The 23526-nt window shown below is 57.7% G+C and overlaps 1 protein-coding gene across 1 annotated transcript in view; it reads left to right on the forward strand.

Moving 5' to 3' along the window:
• Positions 1-23526, forward strand: part of MACROD1 (mono-ADP ribosylhydrolase 1) — a 154356-nt gene that overhangs the window by 16803 nt on the left and 114027 nt on the right. The window lies entirely within an intron of this gene.

The raw sequence follows: 23526 nt of genomic DNA on the forward strand, positions 1-23526 counted from the left end.
TTTTCATTCATTCGTTCAGCAGACAGATATGGCAGGCCTGTCGTGTACCAGGCACTGGGGTAAGCCCTGGGCTACGAAAGACTCAATCTCAATCCTCAAATGCAAAGTGAAACATGCGAATGGAATGGAAACGGACAGTAGAGTGTCTGAGGGATGGGAGTCACACCTGCAGAGGTGGGAGGCAATCTGGAAGGCTGCCTGGAGGAGGCAGCACTTGAGCTGAGAAGTGGGGATCTGAGTCAGAAGTCAGACAAGGATATAACAAGGGGAGAAAGGGAGAGCGCTTGCAGGGAGGGGTGAGGAGGTGGGACTCAGGGGAAACTCTGGGGGCTAGGAATAAGCCACGGTGGGTTCTGAGCTGAGGGTTTCTCTCTCTGGTATATCCACACCCCATGCTACCTCTCCTGGCCTCTTGGTCTTATTGTATCAGCCCCATGGTGTTGATGAGAAACTGAGGTTCAGAGACTTGAAGCCACTTGCCTGATGCCACACAGTTAAACAGTAGTGGCACAGATGGGGAGGTTTGCTGGACTCCAGAGCCTCCAGGAAATGCTTCCCCCCACACACACCTTTTTAAAGAGTAGCTGGGACTACCTTCTCTTTGTCTCTTTTTCTTTTCTGGTTTAAAAATCTGAGTCCCCAGGTTGGGTGTGTTGTCATCTGTCCTCCCTGCAGGGACATAGAGAAGTGGGGCGGAAATGGGGCATGGTGGGTGATCAGTGCAGAAAAGAAGGGTCCAGGTTCATTGGCCCCGCGAGGCCTTGTGGTGGGCTGCAACTCCTGTGGCTTTCCTGTCCTGTGGCCCAGTGCCCGCCCCAAGCGCCCCCCACCGAGCCCTGCTTCTGCGCTGGGGGCAGGGTGCCTTTGCCTGTTCCCCCTGGGCCAGGGGCTGCCCCCACACTGCACATATCATCTCGTTTCTGAGGCTGGCACTCGTGTTCCCCCAGCTTACAGACGAGGAGACTGAGGCACGCAAGGGGCGCAGCACTTGGTAAAAAGGCCGAGCCAGGAATCAAACCCTCATCTTTCGATCTTGGGGTTTGACAGGGACGTCATTGAACTTGCATTTTCAGAAGCTCCCTTTGGGTCCAGTCTGGGGGTGAGGGGCCGAGTGGCCAACAGAGAGGTGTGGCTGCAGGTAGCCCCCTCTCCCACATTAGAAAGCCCAGGAGACCGGAGACATTGCCAAGGCCTGATTTCCACCACTGCAGGAGGAGGACGGCTCGTTTCCACAAGGTCGAGAAGCGGTTACGTAAATTCATAAATGATGGATCTCTCCTGAATTATTGAGATTCCCTCGAGGGCTTGCAGGGCCTGGTCCAGTGAGCCGAGCTCTGGCCAACGGGCGGGACTTGAGGATCCCGGCAGGTCCTTTCCCCCCAAGCTCTTCTGCCAAGTTTCTCTTTGATGGTCAGATTGTTCCTGTCCTTCCAGAGGGAACGTGATAGTGGGCTGCAGACCTTGGACTGGTTGACCCTTTGTCCTGAGACTCACTCATTCATTCAACAAACGTTTGTTTGTTGAATGAATGAGTGATCACACGTCCTTGAGAGTTGGCAGGAGGGACCAGATGAACCAGTGATTCCCCCCGGGCCGCTGGGACGTCAGCTGCCCCAGCCCAGGCCCTACGCCGCCCCTCTGGTCGCAGAAGTCAGGGCGGGAAGGGACTAAAGCCCCGTATAGATGAGGACGCTGCTGGTGAGGTTCCTGGCTCAGTGTGAGGCTCAGTGACCTTGGCCTGCTGCCAAGACAGTCGCAGTGTCATAGGGAAACCCAGAGAGGGACAGTGACCTGCTCAGGGTCACTCTCTAGCATGCCCTTCCTCCTGTGTCTCTTTCTCCCCATCACCAGGAGCAATTGGTCAGGAAACGGAGGTAGGGGGGTGGGAGGAGTAGGGCTCCGCCGCCCACCACCCCCTCCGAGGGGCCCCGAGCCCCTTCCTCCCGGCTCCTCTTGTCCTTGAGGACACCCAGCCTCACCCACACCTGTGTGCCCGTCTGTGTCCCCAGCGTGCTCTCCACCCCGGGCACTGAGCTGAGGAGGCCGGAGCTTGTGGGAATGTGTGTGTTTTGAAATTAATGGGGACCATTAAATTGGCCAAGCATGAAAAGGGCTGGATCTGCAGGCCTTGGCTCGCTCTCCCGGAATGATCCGCCAGCACCTTGGCAAAGGGCTGCCTGGTCGGCTTCGGGCCTCCCCAGGAGGCTGTGGCTTGCCTGCCATTTAACGCATGGGTGCCCTGTGTCCCTAGGAGGTGAAGGGGCTCTGAGAGCCAGAGATCCCTCTGGAAACTGGGGGCCCCTTCCCTGTCTCTCAACAGGCAGCTCTGCAGACAGTGCTGTTTGCGGAGGTGTTGAGATGAATCTGTTTTCTCTAGACCGCTGGGCTTCCCTGGTGGCTCAGATGGTAAAGAATCTGCCTGCAGCGCAGGAGACTCGGGTTCGATCCCTGGGTCGAGAAGGTCCCCTGGAGAAGAGAATGGCAACCCACTCCAGTATTCTTGCCTAGAGAATCTGAGAGGGTAACAGGCAGGAAGGCCAAGGGTCTCCAAACGGAGGAAATGGGCTGCAAGTGTCTCTTAAAATTCTGTGTTGCTATGATGACACCTGGTTCCACCTGAACTTAACTTTTCTCACACCTTGAGCTAAGGTGTTTTTTTTTCTTATGGAAATGTTTTTCTTAAGCTATGTTAATGAAACTATGTATTTGCTTTGGAATTTGCCTTTCTTCAAAATGGTTCCACCAAAGACTAACTGTTTTCCTTTTCTCAAACCTTGGGCTGATAATAGTTCCACAAACCAGTATTCATATCAATTGTTTAATGGTTGGGGTTGACACACCTCATTCCATCCTATCTCAAAAATGCGCATTGTGGGAGAGGGGCCGGGGAAACTCCCTCAGCCTTGAGGGTTCTCTGTCATCTGATTAATAGCTTTCTAACAGACGTAAAACAGCTTGCTGAAACTAGCAAGGGGGGGGGCACTCTCCATCCCCCTTCTGATGTCTATGTCAGAAGCTTTCTGTATCCCTTTTTTACTTTAATAAAACTCTGCTACACAGAAGCTCTTGAGTGATCAAGAGTTGGTCCCTGGTCCCAAAGCCAGATCTTCTTCTTCAGAGATCACGAATCCCACACTGTTCACCGTAAGCCATCAAATCCCATGGACAGAAGACCCTGGCGGGTTACAGTCCATGGAGTCGCAGAGTCAGATATGACTGAGCAACTAACACTTTCCCCAGACCCCTAGGGTGGGCTCACACACATGTCAGAGTCTGACTTTGGGGGCTCCTGGGTGAGACCTGGCCTGGTCCCAACTTGGGGTGGCCTTTAGGATATGTTGTTATTCAGTTGCTGAGTTGTGTCTGATTCTTTATGACCCCATAGACTGTAGCACGCCAGGCTCCTCTGTCCTCCACTATCTCCCAGAGTTTGCTCAAACTCATGTTGATTAAGTCAGTGATGCTATCTAACCATCTCATCCTCTGTCACCCACTTCTCCTTTTGCCTTCAATCTTTCCCAGCATCAGGCTCTTTTCCAATGAGTCGGCTCTTTGCAGTCAGGTGGCCAAATTATTGGAGCTTCAGCTTCAGCATCAGCCCTTACAATGAGTATGACCTAGAAGAGAGTCAAAGGATTCAGCGCCACCCCCCCGCCCAGCCCCCTTACCTCCCACTGTCTAGATAGCCCCACCAGCTCTGGAGTCTCCAACTCAGGACATTGCAGTTGGAGTTGGAGAGTCCTGGGCATGAGTCCTGGCTCAACTGTGCACCAGCTGTGTGGCTTCAGGCAAGCTCCTTCACCTTTCTGAGCCTCAATTTTCTTTCTGTGAAATGGGGATATAAGTGTTCCAGGACCCGGTGTTGTGAGTTTGAAAGGAGACAGTTCGTGGGGGGCACTCAGCATGATGACGTCTGGGGTAGAGGAAGCCCAGGAAGTGCCAGCTCTGTGCCCGCTGTGGTGGCTGGTTCCGTGGAACCGGGCCTGCTGTGCACCAGCACCTTCCTGGCCTCCCTGTGGTGAGCTGAGCACTTGTTGGGCCCAAGGCAGCTGAGGAGGGCCCTTCCTGACTGCCAGGAAGGGTTTGGGGCCTCCAGACCACGAGCATGCAGGGCAGGTGGGCTAGCCCCCCACCCCTCTGCTCTGCTTTTTCCAGGACTGGTGTGTGTGTCACATGGCAACAGCCCCGGCCAGGGGATGGCCCCCTTCCCGGGGGTGGGGTGGGGTGTTGACTGAAGCTCTCTTGTTAGCACTTGGTGGACTCCGCTGAGCTGGAAGAACTGAAGCCACCAGCCCTCCCCTCCTCTCTCCTCCTTGGGGTCTTCTTGAATTTCAGAAGCTCACCTTTGGGGCTCGTTTAGTTACTTTGTAAATTATTTGTGCTGATGTTTCCTCAGGCCCTGCTGGCAGCAGTGACCCCATCACTGGTTCCCTTTCCCTGTAATCTTATTATTATTATTATTTTTGACCACACCGAGCAACCTGTGGGATCTTAGTTCCCCAACCAGGAATCGAACCCTCTCCCTGTCAGTGAAAGCAAGGAGTCCCAACCGTTGGACTACCAGGGAAATTACACTCCCCCGCCAGCCCCACAGTCTTGATTTATTACTTATAGAAAGGGTGCAGCTGTCCTAGTGAGGGTGGGGACAGGCCTGGAGGGCCCCCACAGGTGCAGCACGGCTGACCTTGGAGGCTGCTCACAAGATATCAATAGACTGGGGTAAAATCTGGTCCCACGTGCTGCTTCTCCAGGTCTGTTTCCAGTGTGCACCCCAGGGGAAGATTAAGAGGAGAAAGTGAGTGAGTATCTGTAGTGCCTTGCACACTGGAGGGGTCAGTAAATGCTGAGTACTATTCTTATGAGTGAAGCATCTCACTGTACCACCCACTAGACTGGAGCCCCTGGAGGGCAGTGGCAGGACCCACTGACCCCAGGTCTCCATCCGTGGACAGGGCTGGCACATGGCTGGTGCCCATCTGTGGAGGGAGGGGGGGGCGCCTGAGAATATCGGCACAGCAGGTCCCCAGGGGGGACACAAAAGAACGGGAACTAACGATGCATCTCGGTGAGGGCTGTTGGGTGGAAGCAGGCCTGCCCAGTGGGCACAGCCATGGAGGGGGGCTCCCTCTGCCTTACATACTGGGCAGGTGAGGGACTGCAGCTTCTTATGTCCTTGTGGAAGTGTCAGAAGCCAGCGAGGACTTGGAAGCCAGCAGCTTGGGCTGTAGCCCCTGGGGGAGATCACATACTTGGTTGTGGACCTGGGTGGCCCCAGTGGGCCTGTGTGGCCCCGAGAGGGTGGCGGCAAGGGGTGGACACGGCCGGCTGGCATCACCTGCTTCGGTTCATTGAATCCCCATCAGATCACCCACACCCAAAGGCAACAAGTGGTCCTTGTACAGTGGTGCCCACCCTCCTCCTCCCCATCGCTGCTTCCTCCCCCTCTTTGGACATTGTAATTGCCATAAAAATAGGAGCTGAGCTGCAGTGGCTGCTGAGGAGCGTGTGGGAAGAGAGAGGCCCGGCAGTAAGCCGTCCCCCTGCCGGCAGGGGCCCGCGTATGTTTCATTGTCGCTGCCTGGCTGTATTTCACGTAGGTTTAAACATCATCAAACGCCACATCCCTTTTGAGAAGCAAGAGCTGCCTTGTTGAGGAGAAACAGGAACATTGAAATCTGCGGAGCAAATGGCCCAGAGTTGACATTTGCGACGGGAGCTTTATAGCTCCGTCAAAGGCGTTAAGGCCAGCCTGTCAGCCGGCGGAGAACCTGCTGGTGAGGCTCACGGGTCATGGGAAGCTGGGGTGGTTCCAGCTGAAGCCTTGGAGTTTGGCAGAGAAGGGACCAGAGTGTTGCAGGCAGGGCCGGGGTGGGGGGTGATGGAACTCTGTGGATCACCAACTACCTCTCGGCCTCCCCGGCTTTGACCTTGCCTCAGCCAAGTCTCCCTCCTAACAAGGCAGATGGGAGCCCCGTTTGGTTCGTGGAGCAGGGTGCTGGGCTCTGGGGCTCAGGGGGTGGGAGTGGGGACATGCCAGGGACTAGGGCTGCTGCAGCCGCTTCCAAGCCCCTGTGACCTTGAGCAGGATACACCTCCCCTCTGAGCCTCGGTTTCCTCGTCTGTAAACCCGGGAGAGTGACGCCTTCTCTGAAGGTGGTTTGGGGGATGGAGATGCATGCAAATGCCTGGCAAGTCATTGGAACTCAATAAATGGTGACTGTTACCGCCGAGCAAGTAGGCGTTTGAGCTGGAATTGATTTTTTAAAGTGTTTAAGCTACCTATTTCCACTGAAAAACAGGTATAATAAAACCGGGGAACCATTAAAACAGGAATAAAAAGAAGTGACAAGGAGGATGCTGGCCTGGGCATTAATAGAAATGTGCCCTGTGCTCCTGGCCACACCTGGAATCCTCTGGCCTGGATGCTCTTGGCACGTGCTGTCTGACCTGCTGGCCTCTTGCCTTGTTCCCGGGTTTGCTCAGCCCGTGGAATGCTGGTGTCTGGTCAAACCAGGGCCCACGGTTCATACCTGTCCTTGTGTTTTATGCTCTTGGTGACTGCTTGGGCAGCTTGGCTCCTGGTACTTACCTTGGCCCCATCCAGAAGACACCTCAAAACTAGGCCTTTGTAACAATTCTCTTTCTACTGTGTATGAAAAGTGGCCGTGAACTTCCCTGGTGGTCCAGTGGTTAAGAATCCACCTGCTGATGCAGGAAACACGGATTCGATCCCTGGTCTGGGAAGATTCCACATGCCACAGAGCAACTAAAGCCCATGCGCCACAACTGCTGAGGCCCGCATGCCCTAGAGCCCAAGGTTTGCAACAAGAGAGTCCACCGCAATGAGAAGTCTGTGCACGGCAATGAAGAGTAGCCCCCGCTAGCTACAACTAGAGAAAGTTGTACAACAAGTTGTACAACAAGGGCAGCAGTGAAGACCTAGCACCGCCAAAAATAAATAATAAATACATTTTTTAAAAAGGAAAATGGCTTTGAGCTTCCTGGCAGCCATAGCAAAATGGGAAATAAGATTTTGGTTCTGTGACTCTAAACTTGGAAGTCTACTTATATTTCAGCTTCATGCCTCTTTCTCATACTTTCTCCTCTGCCTCTGCCACCCTTACCAGCTATTCTTTATTTGCCTACGGCTGCTTCACCCCTTGCTCCAGACCCCGCCTCTAAGTGCAACCCCCCTCGCAGCTTTGCTCCCGACTTGGGAGGGCCCTCTGCCCTCTTGTTTGTCGCCTGGCCTCTGGGCCTCTTGCCTCGCGTAGGCCCACTGGGCCTGCCACTGTGATTTCCCTCAGATGAGCCAGTGACTAATAAGGGTTGCCCCCAGGGGGCCGGAAAATCTTTCCCTCCTTAATATCGGAGTTTAAAAATGTGTCACCATCGATTTGAAGGAAAGACTTGTTCCTGCTGAGAAAAGTGGCCTGGAGATTCGTCTCGCCTTAGGAATTACACCCAGGCAGCTGCATACATTCCAGAGCCACAGAGGCTCTCCATGCAAATGCCGCCTCTCAGCCCCACAGCCAGCCTGGAGAGCCCCCGGAGCTGGCACCCCACCTGCCCACCTTGCGAGCTCCCGCAGGTACTCTGGGAGCCCCGTTGCAGGGGGGCATCCTTGATGAGAAGAGCCTTATTTCTCTCCACCTCTTTGTGGTGAAGCTGGATGCTGAGCCCATAACTAATTCCATACCGTGATGTGCTTTAACCCTGGAGAAGGAGGAGGAGTGACTTCTGAGAGGGGGATCCCCACAGCCCTGGTTGGGGGGGGGGTCCCTCCTTCACCCTTGCGTGTGGATCTGTTGGCTGCACATAGATTTGTCCCGAGGGTGGGATTAAAAAAAATAGGGCCTGGATGCCTCGTCTCCTGACCCTGTTTCATCCTTGCCTGGAAGGGACTTGTTGGGGTCATTTTGTCTATCCCCCTGTCTCCAGGCAGTCTCCCTCCCCTCTGGCTGGCAGGCCTGCCCCTGGCACTTTGCCCTCATCCTGGCCCAGCCTCCTGCCCCACAGCCCCAGACCATGGTCCCCTCCTGGTCCAGCTGACCAGGGCAATCAGTGTAACAATGACCTGGCGGGTGGCTTTTCAGCCTGGAAAGCTGGTGACTAATCTCCAGCCAGGAAGCCTGAACCAGATCCTGTACTGTCCACTGGGCCACGTCACCCTTGAATGAGTGAGTGAGTGAGTGAGGGCAGTGGGCCCATGGTAACCCCACGTAGTTCCAGGTATCTGTGAGTGGGCGCGGCGTCAGCCCAGGACGGGGGTGTTTGGAGAGCTTGGGAGAGGTCAGGGCACCCTGTCCCCCTCTGTCACATGGAGGTCGTGGCGGCTTTATTCTCCTGGGAGGCTCACGCAAGCGTGGCACAGAGCAGAGGGGTGGCCTTGGCCGGCACCAGGATGGTGGCCTGCAATCTGTGGTCTGGCTGTTCTGCCGGGAGCTTAGTGCCGGGTGGGAGAGAGGTGGCCCCAGGGTGCCGGTGTGCCCTCGCTGGTTTTGGGGGAGCCAGTGCAACGGGCAGTCAGGGTAAAGGTGAGCAAGAGGTTTGCAGCCTTCCGGGCGCTTGCTGAGTCGTCATTTGTCAGCTGGTGTAGGGATGTCTGCAGGCTGGTCCCGGTGCCTGCCACCCCAGCTACAGAAAGGGCCCTGGCACGGTTCTTGGCAGCTGTTACCCTGGGGATGGGGGGACTTTATTCTTCCGGGCTAAATGTTATCGCCTTTATAGACTTTGGAAATCAGTTTTATGGCCTGCGATGTTTGTCCGCTGAAATACGGAAAGCACTGGAGGGGAATGAACCACAGGGTTGCCTCTGGACCTGAAAGGTCAGGTGGCCGAGGGTGAAGGGGCAGGGCTCACATTTATCCACGTCTGGGTCACTCTTTGTTGACTGTCATAGCTGGAAGGGGCTTCTCTGGTGGTGCAGTGGTAAAGAATCTGCCTGCCAATGCAAGAGATGAAGGTTTGATCCCTGGATCAAGAAGATCCCCTGGCGACTTGCTGGGGAAGTGACTGGTACACACCGACATGGTCGGGCCTCAGAATCTCTCCTGCCATTTCTTTTTTTAAAAATAATTTTATTTATTTATTTATGGCTATGTGGGGTCTTTGTCGCTGCGTAGGCTTTTCTCTAGTTGCCGCAAGTGGGAGCCTCTCTCTAGTTGTGGTGTGTGAATCTCCCATTGCGGTGCCGTCTCTTGTTGAGGAGCGTGGGCTGTAGGGCACACAGGCTCAGCAGTTGTGGTGCCAATACTGGCAACTTGCTCCAGTACTCTTGCCTGAAAATTCCATGGACAGAGGAGCCTGGTGGGCTGCAGTCCATGGGGTTGGAAAGAGCTGGACACAACAGAGCGACTGAACATGCATACACATGTAGCTGGAAGCGGGGCAGGGATGGTGTGCACCAGAGAGGGCCCTGGAATTCTGTCGGGAGGGTCAGCCTGAGGCTGCAGGACCTGCCCCCTTTGTCAGCTGGTTCCCACTGAACTGGGCTGGCTACTAATAATTGTTGCTTCTTCCTAGACATCCCTCTATACCAGCTGCCTCCTCTCGGGTGCCATCCAGGACACCTTGCCAGCCACAGGGCAGTGTAGTGAAAAAAAAAAAGCCAGTCCTCTGGGTTTTGCCAGCTGCGATGCCGGCCTGGCAGGGGCTCCCACCTGCAGAAGGTGCTTTGTCTCCGAGCAGAGTTGGCCCACCGGGAGCTGGGTGGGGTGTATGGATGCAGTGGGAGCCCCCTGCAAATCCTCCTCCCTTTCCTGGGACCAGGACCCTTGAGGGAAGCCCTGAGGGTCTGCCCCAGGAGAAGGCTGCTTCTCTGCTCTTCTCTTGATGTACAAAGAGCTCCTACACATCAATAAGAAAAATGGGCAAAAGATGTGGACAAGCAATTCCCAGTCAGAGAAAAACAAATGGCCAGTAAACAAGTGAAAAGATGCAGAACTTCGCCGGTAATCAGGAAAAAGCTAATTGAAATAAGACATATCACTCTCCACGGCTGGAGAAGAGGCAGAGGCTGGAATTGCCGATACGCGCAGGTTTGGTCCCTGGAGGAGGGAAAGGCAGCAGAAAACCGGCCTTTGCTGGGCTCACCCCTGTAGCTCGCACAGCCAGCGCAAGTCTTGGAAAGACTTGCTTTATCCCAGAAAACACGGAGACCTTCTCTTTGCTCACAGGGAGTCTCAGCAGGACCACTGCTGCCCTTGTGGCCCCCGGTTTGCCATGCCCACCACTGGAGACGCTCCCAGGGGGATTGGCGCCCGGCCTCATTCCCACGCTCAGCTCCCTTGGCCATGGTCTGTCTGGGCCTGGCCTCTTATGGGGTGGACACCACTCCCTGCTGGGCAGTGCCTCTGGGTTTCAGCTCTCTCTTCAAACTCATGGCTGGTGCTGGAGCTGTGCTGCACAGCTAGGGGGAGAGGGTATCCGGCGAGGCCACAGTGGAGATGGGGGCCCTCGGCGCTGGGCAGCCCTGACTCGCATCACAGCTCCTTCCTCCATCCCTGGGATCCTTGATTTAGGGAAGGTCTTGTGCAAATAGTGACCTTGACTCTCTGACTCTCTGGGCATCGGGATGGGTACACCCAACTTCGTCTGGCCTCAGAATCTCTCCTGCCATTTCTTTTTTTAAAAATGATTTTATTTATTTATTTATGGCTGTGCGGGGTCGTCATCACTGCTAGGCTTTTCTCTAGTTGCAGCAAGGGGGAGCCACTCTCTAGTTGCGGTGTGTGAATTTCCCATTGCGGTGCCGCCTCTTGTTGAGGAGCACGGGCCCTAGGGCACGCAGGCTCAGCAGTTGTGCTGCATGGGCCTAGTTGCTCTGTTGCATGTGGGATCTTCCTGAATGAGGGATCGACCCATGTCTCCTGCACTGGCAGGTGGATCCTTTACCACTGAGCCATCAGGGAAGCCCCTTTCCTGCCATTTCTGGTTCCCTCTCGGACCCTCTCCAGTCCAGACCAGCTGAATGGTTTTGGGCCCCTCACCTCCTAGCCATTGCACCCTCTCTTCCCATTTTCACGTTTGACTCTGGTCATTCAAGCTCCAGGTCCCGGTTTGGATGTCATTTCCTCCCGCAGCCTGCCCTGACCTTCCACCTGCTCCATAGCCCAGCTGTCCATTCATGGAGCAGGTGCAGGGCTCTGAGGCTGCAAGGACAAGCAATGGAGATGTGGTTCCAGGAGCTGGACACCCTGGGGAACTACACCGTCACCTGCAATGACTTGATTCTAGAGGCAGACCTGTCGGGAGGGTCAGGTAGAGGGGTGGGGGGAACATCCCAGACAGAGGCCTGAGGTGGCTCCCTGGGGGTGTCTCAGCTTCTTTCCCCCAGGAGCAGGGAAGGCAGAGGGAGGCCGGGGCGATTGGCAGCTGCTCCTGGAAGCCCAGTCGCCCTTTTTCTGCCTGCCCCAAGAGGGCGGCCCTTATCTGTAGAGCCCAGCGTGGCCCGACCACAGCAGAGCTGCCTTTGATGCGGAGCTCAAGGGAGAGCACAAGTCTCACTTCAAAGGGCTTTAGTCCCGGGGAATCTGGGTCTCCAAGTCCTTGAATCATCCTGCCCCTCCTGGACAGCAGGAGAGCCCCAGGCTGGGGGAGACCTGAGCCTGGAGCTCAGCTCCTGGGGTCCCATGCAGCCTCCCCTTGTGGCTCCCTCCTTCCTGTCCTCCAGCCCCCAAGGCCCAGCCTCCTGCCAGCCTTCCCTTTTCTGGACCCCCATCCTGGACGGAGGAGGGCACAGCCCACCTCCCTTCATTCAGAGAGTATGAAATGAGGGAGGCCCAGCCCTTGCCTCTAAAAGACACTCAGGGTAGAGTGGGAGCAGTGGGCACAGCGCAGGGTATGAGTCTAACTAGGGGGATCCAAAGTAATGGGCGCTGGTCAGGGAAGGCTTCCTGGAGGAGGCCTGCATGGGGAGGCTTACTTCCCTGCAGCGATATCTGGTGGGGGCTGGCCTGTGCCTTTCCCTCCAGGTTCACAGATCCCAGTCAGGCTCCTTAACTGGCCTAGGACCTGGTTCACACACGAACCTCTGTCACCATAGCCTTGGGCAAGCTCCTTAGGCCCGGGCGTCAGTTTACCTGCTTGAAAGTGGGGATGAGCGAGGACGGAACACGGTGACAGGTGTCTGGTGCCTGGCACCATCGGGCCGCACTGCCTTGCCTCTCACAGATAGAAGTCCCCCCAGTCATGAGATGCCAGATGTGGGCCGTCCCACGGGGAGGACACACAGCCATTACAAGACCCCAGGGTGCCGCCCGGGCGTGCCAAGTGTCTCTCCGTGCCAGCTCCCGAGGACCAAGGCCTCGCTGAGAGCATGTCTCTTGCGTCTTCCCGGTCACAGGTTCCATCTGCCAGCCCCTGGGGAGCCGCCATCCCTGCTGACGGGCCTTCGGCCCCTCACCCCGGGCTTGTAATCTCAGCTCTAAGGGAGTGCAATCCCTTTCTCCAGCCCCACCACAACTAATCCATTCGCCAGGGCCCCGATCCAAGAGAAAGCTAATTAAAGAATTTCTGCTCTTGGCTCAGCCTGGGCTTTGAAGATTCCCCTTGGTCTTCCCAAGTATCTGAAAACAGGTGGAGAAAGGGGGCCTCAGAAAGGGTGTCGGATAAGCCCCCAGAGCCTCAGTAATAGGCTTAATCCCCACAAAGCCGGCGGACGTCAAACGGTCCCCCCGCCGGCACTGCTGAGAAGGTGCTCAGGGCTCGTGACCCCGTGGGCCCCAGACCGCACGCTTCCCTGCCCCTGGTTTTCTGTGACCGTGAGGCCGTGCCTTTCCCCGGGAGGGTCAAGGCCGTGGAAGGGGAGGGTGCAGGCCCCTGGCCGCACCGTCTGCAGGGCAGTGAGTGGCACTGTGACGCTGAACCTTCTCATCTGTGACGCCGGAGGTCCCTGCAGGAGGATGGCTGTGACCCCTGGCACGGACCTGATGTCCCGTCAGGCGGGCTCACTTCCTCCTGCCCCTCTGTCCAGAGCCCCCCATGTTTCTTTCGAGAGCTTGTGTGCCTTTTGGAGATTTTAATCAACCAACCACAACCACATAGGGTTATTCAACACTGTGAGCAGAGTGTGTGAGCCACAGGGAGAGGGGTATTTAGGGTCCTGCTCACTTGCTGTCTGGGGACCTGGCACACAGTAGGTGCCAGTAAAGACTTGTTGGTCGTGTGGTTGGTAGACCCTCCTGAGAGGGGTGCTGTTTGCTCTCACAGGACTTACACTACCATTGCTGTCTTCAGAAAACGCCTGCAGGGTCTTTGGGGGAATCACTGAGCCCCTGAATGTGGGGTCAGGAGGATCTTAGAGTCAGCCGTCCTCAACACTCTGAGCCAAGCCTGGTATAACACCTGGAGAGAATCGGGGTGTCGGCTGCCACGCCAGCCACCCCCCGCCCCCTCCCAGGCCGCTGCTCCCCCATTTCCCTTGCAGTCCTTGGGGTGCAGGGAGCATTTAGACCCGCAGTCCCTCGTGCAGGGGCCTTGGGCCCACATCACAGAAATAAAAATGATAAAGAAACCGTCACTGAATTCTGGGTGGCAGTAAATTACTTAACACCTGAAACGGGTTGAAATGTGGCCACTGTGGCTTTTAATAAGCCCATCTCCAATGCCGCCGCTTCCGTGGGGAGCCGGCCGGCCTCTTCTCGAGGCATAATTTCTTCGTGTCCCAGGCTTGGCAGCGGTGCAAATAAGATTTCACATCCCCTGTAAATCTCCGCGGGGGGAGCGCCGGGTTTTCATTTGTGCTGTCAGTTAGCGGCTCGAGGGAGCCTATTTACTCCGCCTCGGAAGGAGAGGGTCCCTCAGAGGTGCCGGTGCCAGGCCTGGGGGCGGCGGCTGTGCAGAGGCCGGTGCTGACAAGGGGACGAGGGCTGCGGAGGACTGGAGGGGAGGCGGGTGGGCCGGGGGCGCCTGAAAGTGATGCGCAACCTCCTTCCAGCCCTTGGGAGGCCCCTTTTCGGGGCTGGCGGGGGACCTCAGCTCTGTCTGGGGCCTCGTACTCTGGTGCGGGGTGGGAGTGGGGTTGTTAGGCCCCTCCTGGGTTTGGTTGCTTCTTCTCCAGGATGTTTGGTGAGGCCGAGACCCCTCCTGGGAAGTAGGGGCAGGAGGACAGAAGCTTCTGGAACCTGGTGGTGGCCGGGTAGGAGCAGGGATGGGATGGCAGCCACCCTTTATCCTACTTGAACTGACCGACCAGTAGGAGCTGGGTACCAGAAGCAGGGGCCTTGGGCTTTGGGATGTCCCTTGGCGGCTGAGCAGCTATTCGGGGGCTTACTCCACTCATGTCCATAACCTCAGTGATACGTGAGGCCTGAGATTTCTTTGCGAAGGAAAGGGCTGGAAACTGCTTGGCTGGAGTGGGGCTGCAGCAGGGGAAGTCCAGGGTCTCGGGGGAGACCAGCCTGTTCCCCAGGGGCCATCGGAAGATGCAATGGGGTGACTAGGGCTCTTTGTTGCCAGCCTGTCACCTCCACCACCCAGAACTCGCGCTGCCTCAAGGGGCCCGCCCACTCTGCTTGCTGTCCTGTGAGGATGGGCTCAGGACCACTCAGACCACCTTCTGCTCTTCAGAAAGGGTCAGTTGTGTTTGGAGGGTCTTCTTTCCATTGACCTGGAATGCAGGTCCTGGGATCTCCCCCATGGTCCCTGATGATTTCCTCCTGTGGGCCCATCCCTGTGGGCCTTCAGCCACAAGCCGCCCCCCACCCAACCCATCCAGGGCATTTACTAAAACCTAAGATGCCCTCATCTCCACCCCTGTTCTCCGGAGGCCGAAAGCTTTGGTCAGCCTGAGAGCCCCTCTAGCAGGTTTGGGGAGCAGGCCGCAGACCTCAGGTGGGGTCGTGGTGGTGTGGGGAGCAGCCCCAGGGGCTGTTGTGGAGACACCTGGGCCTCCCTGGGGGACGTGCCGGCCAGCTCAGGGCCCATACCTGGGAGCCAGGGGTGCTGCGTAAACCCCGAGGGCACCAGGCCCGGGGCCTGCGCTCCCTGGACAAGCGGGGGCATGGGGGGTGCGGCACTGCAGCCCTCTCACGGGGCCCTGGCTCACGCAGGAGCAGAGTCGGCGCTGTCCTGCTGGGAGAATCGAGAGCCGTGAACTGTCCTCACGCACAGGCTTTACAGACGCACAGGGAGTAGGCGGTGGGGCCTGCGGGTCTCACCCAGCTTTGAGGCCCTGCCTGGGGAGCCCCCAGGACAGGCATTAACCCGGTGGTTCCCAGCCCGTGAGCCCTTCCTGGGCAGAACTTCTGTTAGCTCTCAGGGACTGAGGAACACAGCCCCGGAACCCAGCTCTCCTCCTGCTCTCGCTTGAAAAGAGGGGCCCAGGGGCACCTGGTTCTGGGCCCTGCTGTTGGTCGTGTAGAGGGGGTGGTGAGCTAGGGGTCGGGGCGGGGGGAAGTAAGACTGCCTGCTGACCGGTGCCCGGTCTTGCCTCCTTGGGTCCTGCCCTGATGGAGTGATCTGTTGGTCGATCGATTTGCTGTTGTTTATTGGCCGTTCACATCGGCCATGCCTCTGGGGTCTGAAAGGGGAGGAAGGGAAGATGCGCCCGCCAGGGGCCCCTAGTGAGCGAGGTCCTGGGACCCGTCACCTGTGCAGGTGAGAACCAGCAGGTGCGGCCCGGTGGACACGGCCTCACCAGAGACGAGGCCTGAGTTGAACCTTCAACTGCCCTCAAGGGCATCGGGCCAGGAAGTCGGGGTCAGGGCCTGCCAGGGAGTGAAGAGTACCCGGTGTAGCCAGGGGTGGGAGCCGGCGGATTGGCGCCATGCTTCCGGGGGAAGCGGAGTCTTCCAAAGGGCGTACAGGACCGGACCTGCCTCTGTGCCCCGGCCTCAGCGCTTCTGACAGCCACATGCCAGGCCCTCTCCCTTGCCCCCCAAGTCCTTCTCGTCTGAGGAAACACCCTCAGTGGAGACATGGCTCCCGGAGACCCTCCCCATGCCGCCTCGGCCATGAGCATCCCTTCCCTACCTCCGTGAGGCTGGAAGGGGGCCCCAGCCCCACCTCCAGCACACAGTAGGCCGTCAGTAAACATCTACTGACTGGCTGGTGGATCATGTTCTTAAAAGACAAGTCTCAGGTGAGGGAGTAGTAGGCAGCCCTCCCGAGTACCCCCCCGTGTGCTGGGTGGGCCCTCGGACGAGGTCAGGGAAGCCATCTGTCCCTTCCCCAAGGCCCACAGTCTCTGGGATGCACCCCCCGCACCCCTGCCCAGGGGGCCAGCACTGAGGACTAAGAGGGTGGGGGGAAGGGCATCTACAGGGTCAGAGCACCCCGTGTCACCCCAGCCAGGCCACCTGCTAGCAAGGCACATCCAGAAATAACCTTGCTTCCTTGGAATATAAGGGAAAAAGCTCATTAACCCGTTTCCAGATGTGGAATCAGATCTAAGGCAGAAGTAATGAGCTCTTATTTTATGTTAAATTTAGCAGAAACTGCTATTGTTCTCACGGAAAATAGTTTTTTTCATACCCCGCCCCCACCACCGAGGTGTGAGATATCAGAGTAGGCCTGCAGAGTCGTGAAGTCAGCGGGTGCATCTTGGGGATGAAGGGTGTTGGGGGAGGGAGGACCGGGGCCAGCAGAGGGACAGCCGTGTCCCCAGCGCCCGAGCGGTTCCAGGCTTATCTGAGTGCCCACACGGCTGCTGGAGCCTCTTACAAGATAATCCATGGCTTCTATTAATACGTCTACTCATGAAAACCCTCTTGGAATTGGCCTTTAGCTGGCAGTTGCCTTCCCTGGGGCCTGTGGGATGGGGTCAGACGTCCCTTCTCCGTCCTGCAGCAGGATCACAGTTTTGGTTCTGGTGGTGCCCGGGGAACGTACTAACCCAGAGTCTCCTTCCCGCCCAGCCACCACCTCTGTGCTGGTGGGCCCCGACAGCCGGGCTGACCCTCGGAGGGCAGCCTGGGGAGGGAACATGGGTAACCAAGACCTCCTGGGTGACAGATCCTGGCCCCGGGCATGCTGGGCTGCCAAGTTGGGAGTCAGCAGCTGAGAGGCCTGTAAAAGTTAAATCTTTCTATTTATTTCAAGAAAAGGACAAGGAAAGTGGACTTGGACATTTTATATGAAAAGAGACAAACAGAAAACAGGACCAAATAAGTTCATCACATTCATCTCAACATTGAAGTTTCAAGGCACCTACAGGAAGGAGGCCCAAGGGCAGTTCGCAGTGCACTTTGGTTTGTGTTGTCGTCGTGGTGGGTGTTTGCGTGTCCAGTGGTGAGGCTGGGAGGGGGGCAGGTGGGCCCCGGGGCCAGGCCGGGTCAGCCAGCCTGGAGTCAGATGGCAGCAGGCAGGAGCGGGAGCAGTCCCACCACTCAGACCCCCGAGACTGCTCTGCCCTTCGGAGGGAAATGAAAAAGATGGGGGTGGCCGGGGCTGATTCTGCAGGGGGGGACGTTCAGGGGCTCAAGGGAAGCAGGGGTGCCCTGGCAGGGGTCTCTCAGATGGCAGGAGGGACCTTGGTCGCAGCCCTGCCCTCCCTGGGCCGTGGGCTGGCCAGGCATCCGCCTTCTGCAGCAGAGGGACCCGCTTTGTTTACCAGGCTCTGCCCAAGGACCCCTCCCTGCTGTCTTCCTCCCCAGGCTGTGGGGGAGGGGTTCTGTCGAGCCCCCGGCCCCCCGGCCGCCCCCCAGCCCCGCCCGTGCTTTATCACCACACCTCATGAGATACGGTAACCTTTGAGCATTGGGAGGGGAGATTGCAGTTGGTAGCTCTTAAAAACATTTGCTCTGCAGGGCGTACGCATGGGGTTTCCTTAGTTTACTCTTCTCCTTCCCATCCCTGTTCATACCCTCCTGGGGATGTTCGGAATTAGGGGGCGCCCGCCCCAGCCAGCAGAGTTGCGCAACCGTACTGTCTCTCTGGCTCGCCCATGTTCACAGCCCCGAAGACGTCCCCAGCCTTCCACACCATCTCCCCACTTCTCTGCCTCTCAGATGGCAAACTTCTAACACTGGGCACTTCTGCTTCCTCCCCTGGGGTCTCGGTGTCTCCTGGACGCTGGGTGGGCTTCTTAGCTGAGGCTGCTGGCCTGTGGGCAGGTGGTGTGCCGGGCTGGGTTAAAAAAAAAAAAATCTAAGCTAGGTCCAGGGTTTTGTGTGTCTTCTTCCTGGGGTCCCAGAACCTTTTGAAAACAGGACCATCCGGAGGTGGGTGGTCTCTGGACCCTCTGCAGGCGTGTCCTCCGCACAGGGCACTGAGAAGCGCCCTGGACCACTGAGTTCCCAGAGATGAGCAGGTGGCAGCCCTGCTGTGTCTTCCATTGCTGGCTTGGGTTGCATTTGTTTTCCTCCGTCTTGAGGAGAGCCCGGTTGGGTCATCTAGGTGGGTGGCTCAGATGTGGGGACTCTTGACGGGAGCATCAGACAAGGCGGGACACCCAGTTCTCTGCCCTCCTCATCAGCCACCTGAGGCTCGGCTCAGAGGGGGGAACTGGGTCCCCCAGGTGGGCGGCTGGATCTCACCTGTGGCTGGATTTCCCAACAGGCTTGTGGCTGCTGATCGCTGGGTCCGAGGGAGGGTGGAGTGCGATTTTCGAGGAGGAGGGGCCCTGCTAAGGCTGCCAGCCACGTGGGTGCAGGAGGAGAGGTTCCATCACGCCCGCCCAGGCCCTTTGCACTGAACCCCTGGGACTCGCGACAGAGGAGGAGAGGGACACCCCTGTGTGTCAGGCACTGTCCCGGGCCTCGGTGACCCCGCGTGGAGGAGCGTGGGGACCTGGCATTTTGCCTGAGTGGCCGTCCACCCTAACAGCCATAAAAGAGGTTTAGGGGCAATGACCGCAAAGACCTTCCTGCAAGGTCGCCCTGGGCTTGGACGTTCGGGCTTTCAGGTATGGGGGCGGCATGGGTGGGTGTGGGAGGGACAGGGGCCATGGCACCAGGGTGGCTCTGATGGCCTCAGTGCCTCAGAGACTGGCTGTGCCAGGAAGTGGGGGCCAGGCCAGCCCCCCCCCACAGGACCCCCAGTGCCCTCGTATATCCACACTGCCCTCTCAGCACAAGAAACGGGGTGGGGGCAGTGACAGTGGTCCCAAGAAGCCCCTGGCCTGGCAGGCTCTCCCATGGGGAGCAAGGCATCAGCTTTGCTGATCAGCAAGGCATCAAGCTGGTAAAGACCTGCTTGCCCTGGGCACGATGCCCGCAGAGGGGACCTGGGCAAAGGCGGGCTTTGCCCCTACAAAACTGGAGATGGGGGTTTTGGGCAATCCTGCAAATCACATTAATGTGAGAAAATGGGCCTGGCCCCAGCGATAATAGAATTTCTGAAACTAGAGAAAAACAGTGTATTAAAAATGCAAAGGGAGGGCGGAAGAAAAGGGAGGGAAAATCAAGAGCCAAGGGAATCTTCTTGAGTGTTTTTAAAGAAGCAAATGTGGGTATTTCAGGCAACTACTTAGAACATTTCAAAAGAAATGGTAAATGCTTAAAAACGGATAGTGAAAAGCGCCCCAGGCAGCCGTCAACCTGGCTGGGACGGAGGCACTGAGCCGGCAGCCTCAAGCGTGTTGCTGGGGGAGCAGCCAGTGGGATGGGAGCTTCAGTGCCCGGGAAGCGGCCCCTTAGAGGACCCAGGAGAGCCAGCCCAGGTGGCGGGTCACCCTCTGTGCTCCCAACTCCAAGACGGGGCGGCACGTGTCTGGACTTCCTCTCCGGGTGTCTCTTAGACACTGAGGATGGGGATTCTGAAGGCTATCTGGTGTCTAAGCAGCCCTCTGCCATGGCTAGGTGGCCCGGCTGTGGGATGGCCCCGCTGTGGGATGGCCCTGACCTGTGATTTTCAGGGGACATGCGTCATTTTGAGCAATCTCCCAATATCTTGCTTACACGGTCCTCAGGGATAGTAAAGTAAGAGTAGGAGCCAAGACCATCTCGTCCAAGAACCAGGCGTTGGTATAGGCAAGAAAGTACCTGCCACGCCCCATCAAGTGCTTGAATGCTCCCAGTGACAGGGAGCTCACTGCCTCTCTCTGCTGGGCAGCTCTCTCTTCCTGACCTTCAGTTCTCTCTACAGCTGGCCCCACTTCCCCTTCACTGGCTGCAGGGAAGGGATCAGAGACAGACCCGCCCTGGAACAGAAAGGAAGCAGAAAGGCTCATGGCTTTACAGTCCTGCTCACAAAGGTCCCCTAGCTTTTCACCCTGAAGGCAGATGGGATCTGGAGGGTGGTGGGGACGAACAGAGTCTCTGCTGGGGGCCGGGACAGCCCCCCATCCCATGGCACTTGATGGAAGCAAACCTGCTTTCCCCTCCAGACTCGAGGCCAGGCTCTGTCCACCTCAGCGTGTCCCGAGCGCTGGAGCAGGCGTGGGGCCAGCCTTCAGAGATCCTCAGCTCCCCACAAGCCAGGCCCAGCCAACCTGCGCTCTGCCTGCGACCACTGGGAGCAGGTTCATAAAATGCGAAAAATCCCCCTTTCCCTTCACCTCCGAGGAGTTTAATCTTTCCTAATCAATTTAGCAGACTCACTTGGTTGTAAATGGTAATGATTTGCATTTTTGAGCCTTTTTATCCCTCCTTAAGAAAAAAGATGCCTCCTCTGTCTGCATTCTGGAAGGCCTGAGCTGGGCTGTGAATGGCTCGTTAGCATTCACCCTGGCGCAGATCCAGTGCCAGGCATCCGCCGCCCAGCACCTGCACGGATCTGAGTTTGGGGGGGTATGGCCACACGGCTGACCCCGCCTGAGCCCCTGAGAACACAGTCTGGCCCTCAGGGGGCTTCAGCCACTGTGCGCCCTGAGGCCCTGCCTTCCTGCAAGTGCCCCAGCTCTCCCCCGGCTGCCTTCTCAGCTCCATTGCTCCCTGTCTGCCGCATCCAATTTTTCTTGTTGTATTTTTCATAAGCGCGAGGCTCAGAAGCCCCGTCCTCCCTGGCACGTTCAGCAGGAAGCAGATTTCTGGAGGGGGTTGGCTTTGGGACTTGAGCTGCCATTGGAGGGGGGGTGGCGGTGTCCTCTGCTCGCTCTGCAGCTCTGAGGGGGTGAAGGAGCGGGCTCAGACGCAGTCTTGGCACGTTGCCTGGCCGCCCCTTCCCTTCTCGAGGCCCCAGTCAGCCCCCTCAGCCCCCCAGGACCCCTCACCCGGCCAGTCCCTCTTACTCTGGGCCTCCATCACCTACTGTGGGCCAACTAGAACCTTCCAGAGTCAGCAGACAGGGGTAGGGGGGTAGTGGGCGCCTCTTTTCTGCCAGTGGCGCACCCAGCTTTTCTGGATGGAGCCAGACCCGGCCTCAGCCCACCCCTGCTTTACAGAAGGGGAAATAGAGGCTGTGGGTTCACAAAGCCGGCTTTCCCTGCCCCGCCTGGAAACCCTCCCGTCTCTTCGTGCTCTGCTGCTTGCTGGGGCAGTCGGGCCTCCCGGGACCCATAGGGGACTGCGGGGGAACCTTGGTGCCCATCGAGGAAGGCAGAGGCACAGGCAGGCATGGGCTTCAGACTTAGGGAGTGGAAGCCTGGGCCCCCCAGTCGTGCCATCTTCCCAGCCGCCATCACCTCCCCTGCCAGTGTCACCCAAAGCGGGAAGGAGCCAGCGCCCCAGCTCCTGCCCCCGAAGCCCAGAGGCCCCCTGGTTGGCCACGCAGCTTGCCATGTTAGTGGGAGGCGGTCCAGGATGCAAGGGCCAACCTAGAGAAGATGGAGGCTTCTGCGGGAGGCCGCGGGAAGAGGGAAGAAAAGGAGCTTCTGATGCACATCATGTCTGCGGAATTGAGTATGACTAATTAATAGATTTTATTCTTAGTAATCTCTTAAGCATTCCATACGTTGGGCCCCACGCCTGAGCTAAGCTTACAAGAGGCCTCATTCGCAAAATGCAAATGACTCGCCTGGCCCCGCTGCCTGCTTTCCTCGCCTTCTCTCTTTCCTTTTTTTTAGGGGAAATTTAAAGGAAAATTGCCATGTAATAGAAAAGAGATTCCAATCACTACATCTAATTACCACGAAGGGTAAACCACTTAACCAAAGAAGTGTCATGGGCTTTTTTTTTTTTCTTTTTTAAACTTGAAACCTGCCTTAAATACCACGAGATACACTCATCAGTGCTGAGGGCACGGAGGTTTGTTCCTGCTAGTTAAGAGGCTGCAAAGGTCAGGTGGGCCGCCCACAAGAGGGAGATTCTAGACAGAAGTGGTGGCCCAGGCCCTGTGTCCTCAGGTGCTTCTCGGGGCTGGGGGAGGCTGGGCGCCCTGGCACACCCTTTCTCGTTAGGTTACCTGGCTGGCCAGGGGGAACCTGGACCAGGAGGGGATGCGGTTTCAGAGTGGACCCGGCTTCAGGGCCCCATCCCTGGCCTGGGGGGCCGGGAGACAGCTGACATTTGGAGGCTTGTTCTTAGAAGGGGCTCTGGAGAGGTACTGGGATGCTGAGAAAAGATGAGAGGTGGCCCGTGGGGCCTGGCTGGGCTGAGTCTCCACTGTCTCCAGCACTTCTACACGGGCAAGAGGATGCCTGCAGCAAGGACCTGGCTTCCCCTTGAGGTGAGGTAGGGCCCGCGCCCCTGAGTGCAGGAGCTGGGAGGAGGAGACCGATATGTCCTCAGGCTGGGCTGGGGGCGGGGGGCCTGGCCTCCTTTGAACGAGAAGGAGGGTGGTCATCTTCCGGGCCTGGCTTGGAGGGCGCTGCTGGCATAGGCAGGCTCTCAGAGCTGCCAGGTATGCCCTCGCTGTGTAGGACCTCCTGTGGTTCCCCAAATACCTTCCCACCCAGCCTCTAAGGGGAGGATCCGACCTCTTACTTGGCTCCGGGAGAGGACATATGTGGAGGGAGAGCAGGGGACCCAGCATGTTGGTGGCTGGGGTAGGGGTTTGGCAGCGGGGAGGCTGGGACCCAGGGTTCCTGGCACACTGGCCAGAGACTGGAGTGGTGCCCTTAGGGAGAAGACTGCATTCAGGGAACAGCAGAGACCTTGAACTTCTGACCCCTGGCCAGTGCCCCTTCTCCTCCTGGACGCTGCTTGGGGGTCCCCTCTGCCCCTCCCTGGGCCACAGGGAAGGGGCCTGTGTCTGGGGCGGGGGTGGGAGAGGGAGATGTGAGATTGACGCTCGGAAGCTTTTCTGTCCTGACTTCATCGTAGGAGAAAACGCTTCAGGTGGGAAAAGGGAAAAAGCTCGAGTCTAGAATGAAATGTGTCGGTGACCCTCGGCATCTCCCTCAAGCTGGGGGTCGAGGATCCCCGCTCGGTGATACCATCCGCCCCGCCCGGCGATGAGCGCTGCACCTCTCATCCACCTCACTCACGCAGCCATCGTGTCCGTCTCTTTGAACCCCGGCCTCTTCGCTGAGGGGCCAGCGGCATCTTTTCATGTTGGGCGAACGGCTGGGCCCCGGGCCTGTCCCCGCGGCCCAGTGACTGCTGTTTGTCTCCTCTCCCTGCCTTTGGCTTTTGTCAGAGCAGCCGAGGTCTTTTGAAAACACCACAGCCAGGGGCTGGACCCCTTCTCATCCTCCCTGCCCTCAGGCCAGCGCCTCTCCTTTTGATATTGCCCCTCCTGGGTGCAGGACAGCTGGCACCTGGA

This window comes from Bubalus kerabau, chromosome 5, assembly GCF_029407905.1.
Source record: "Bubalus kerabau isolate K-KA32 ecotype Philippines breed swamp buffalo chromosome 5, PCC_UOA_SB_1v2, whole genome shotgun sequence".
Lineage (NCBI taxonomy): Eukaryota > Metazoa > Chordata > Mammalia > Artiodactyla > Bovidae > Bubalus > Bubalus kerabau.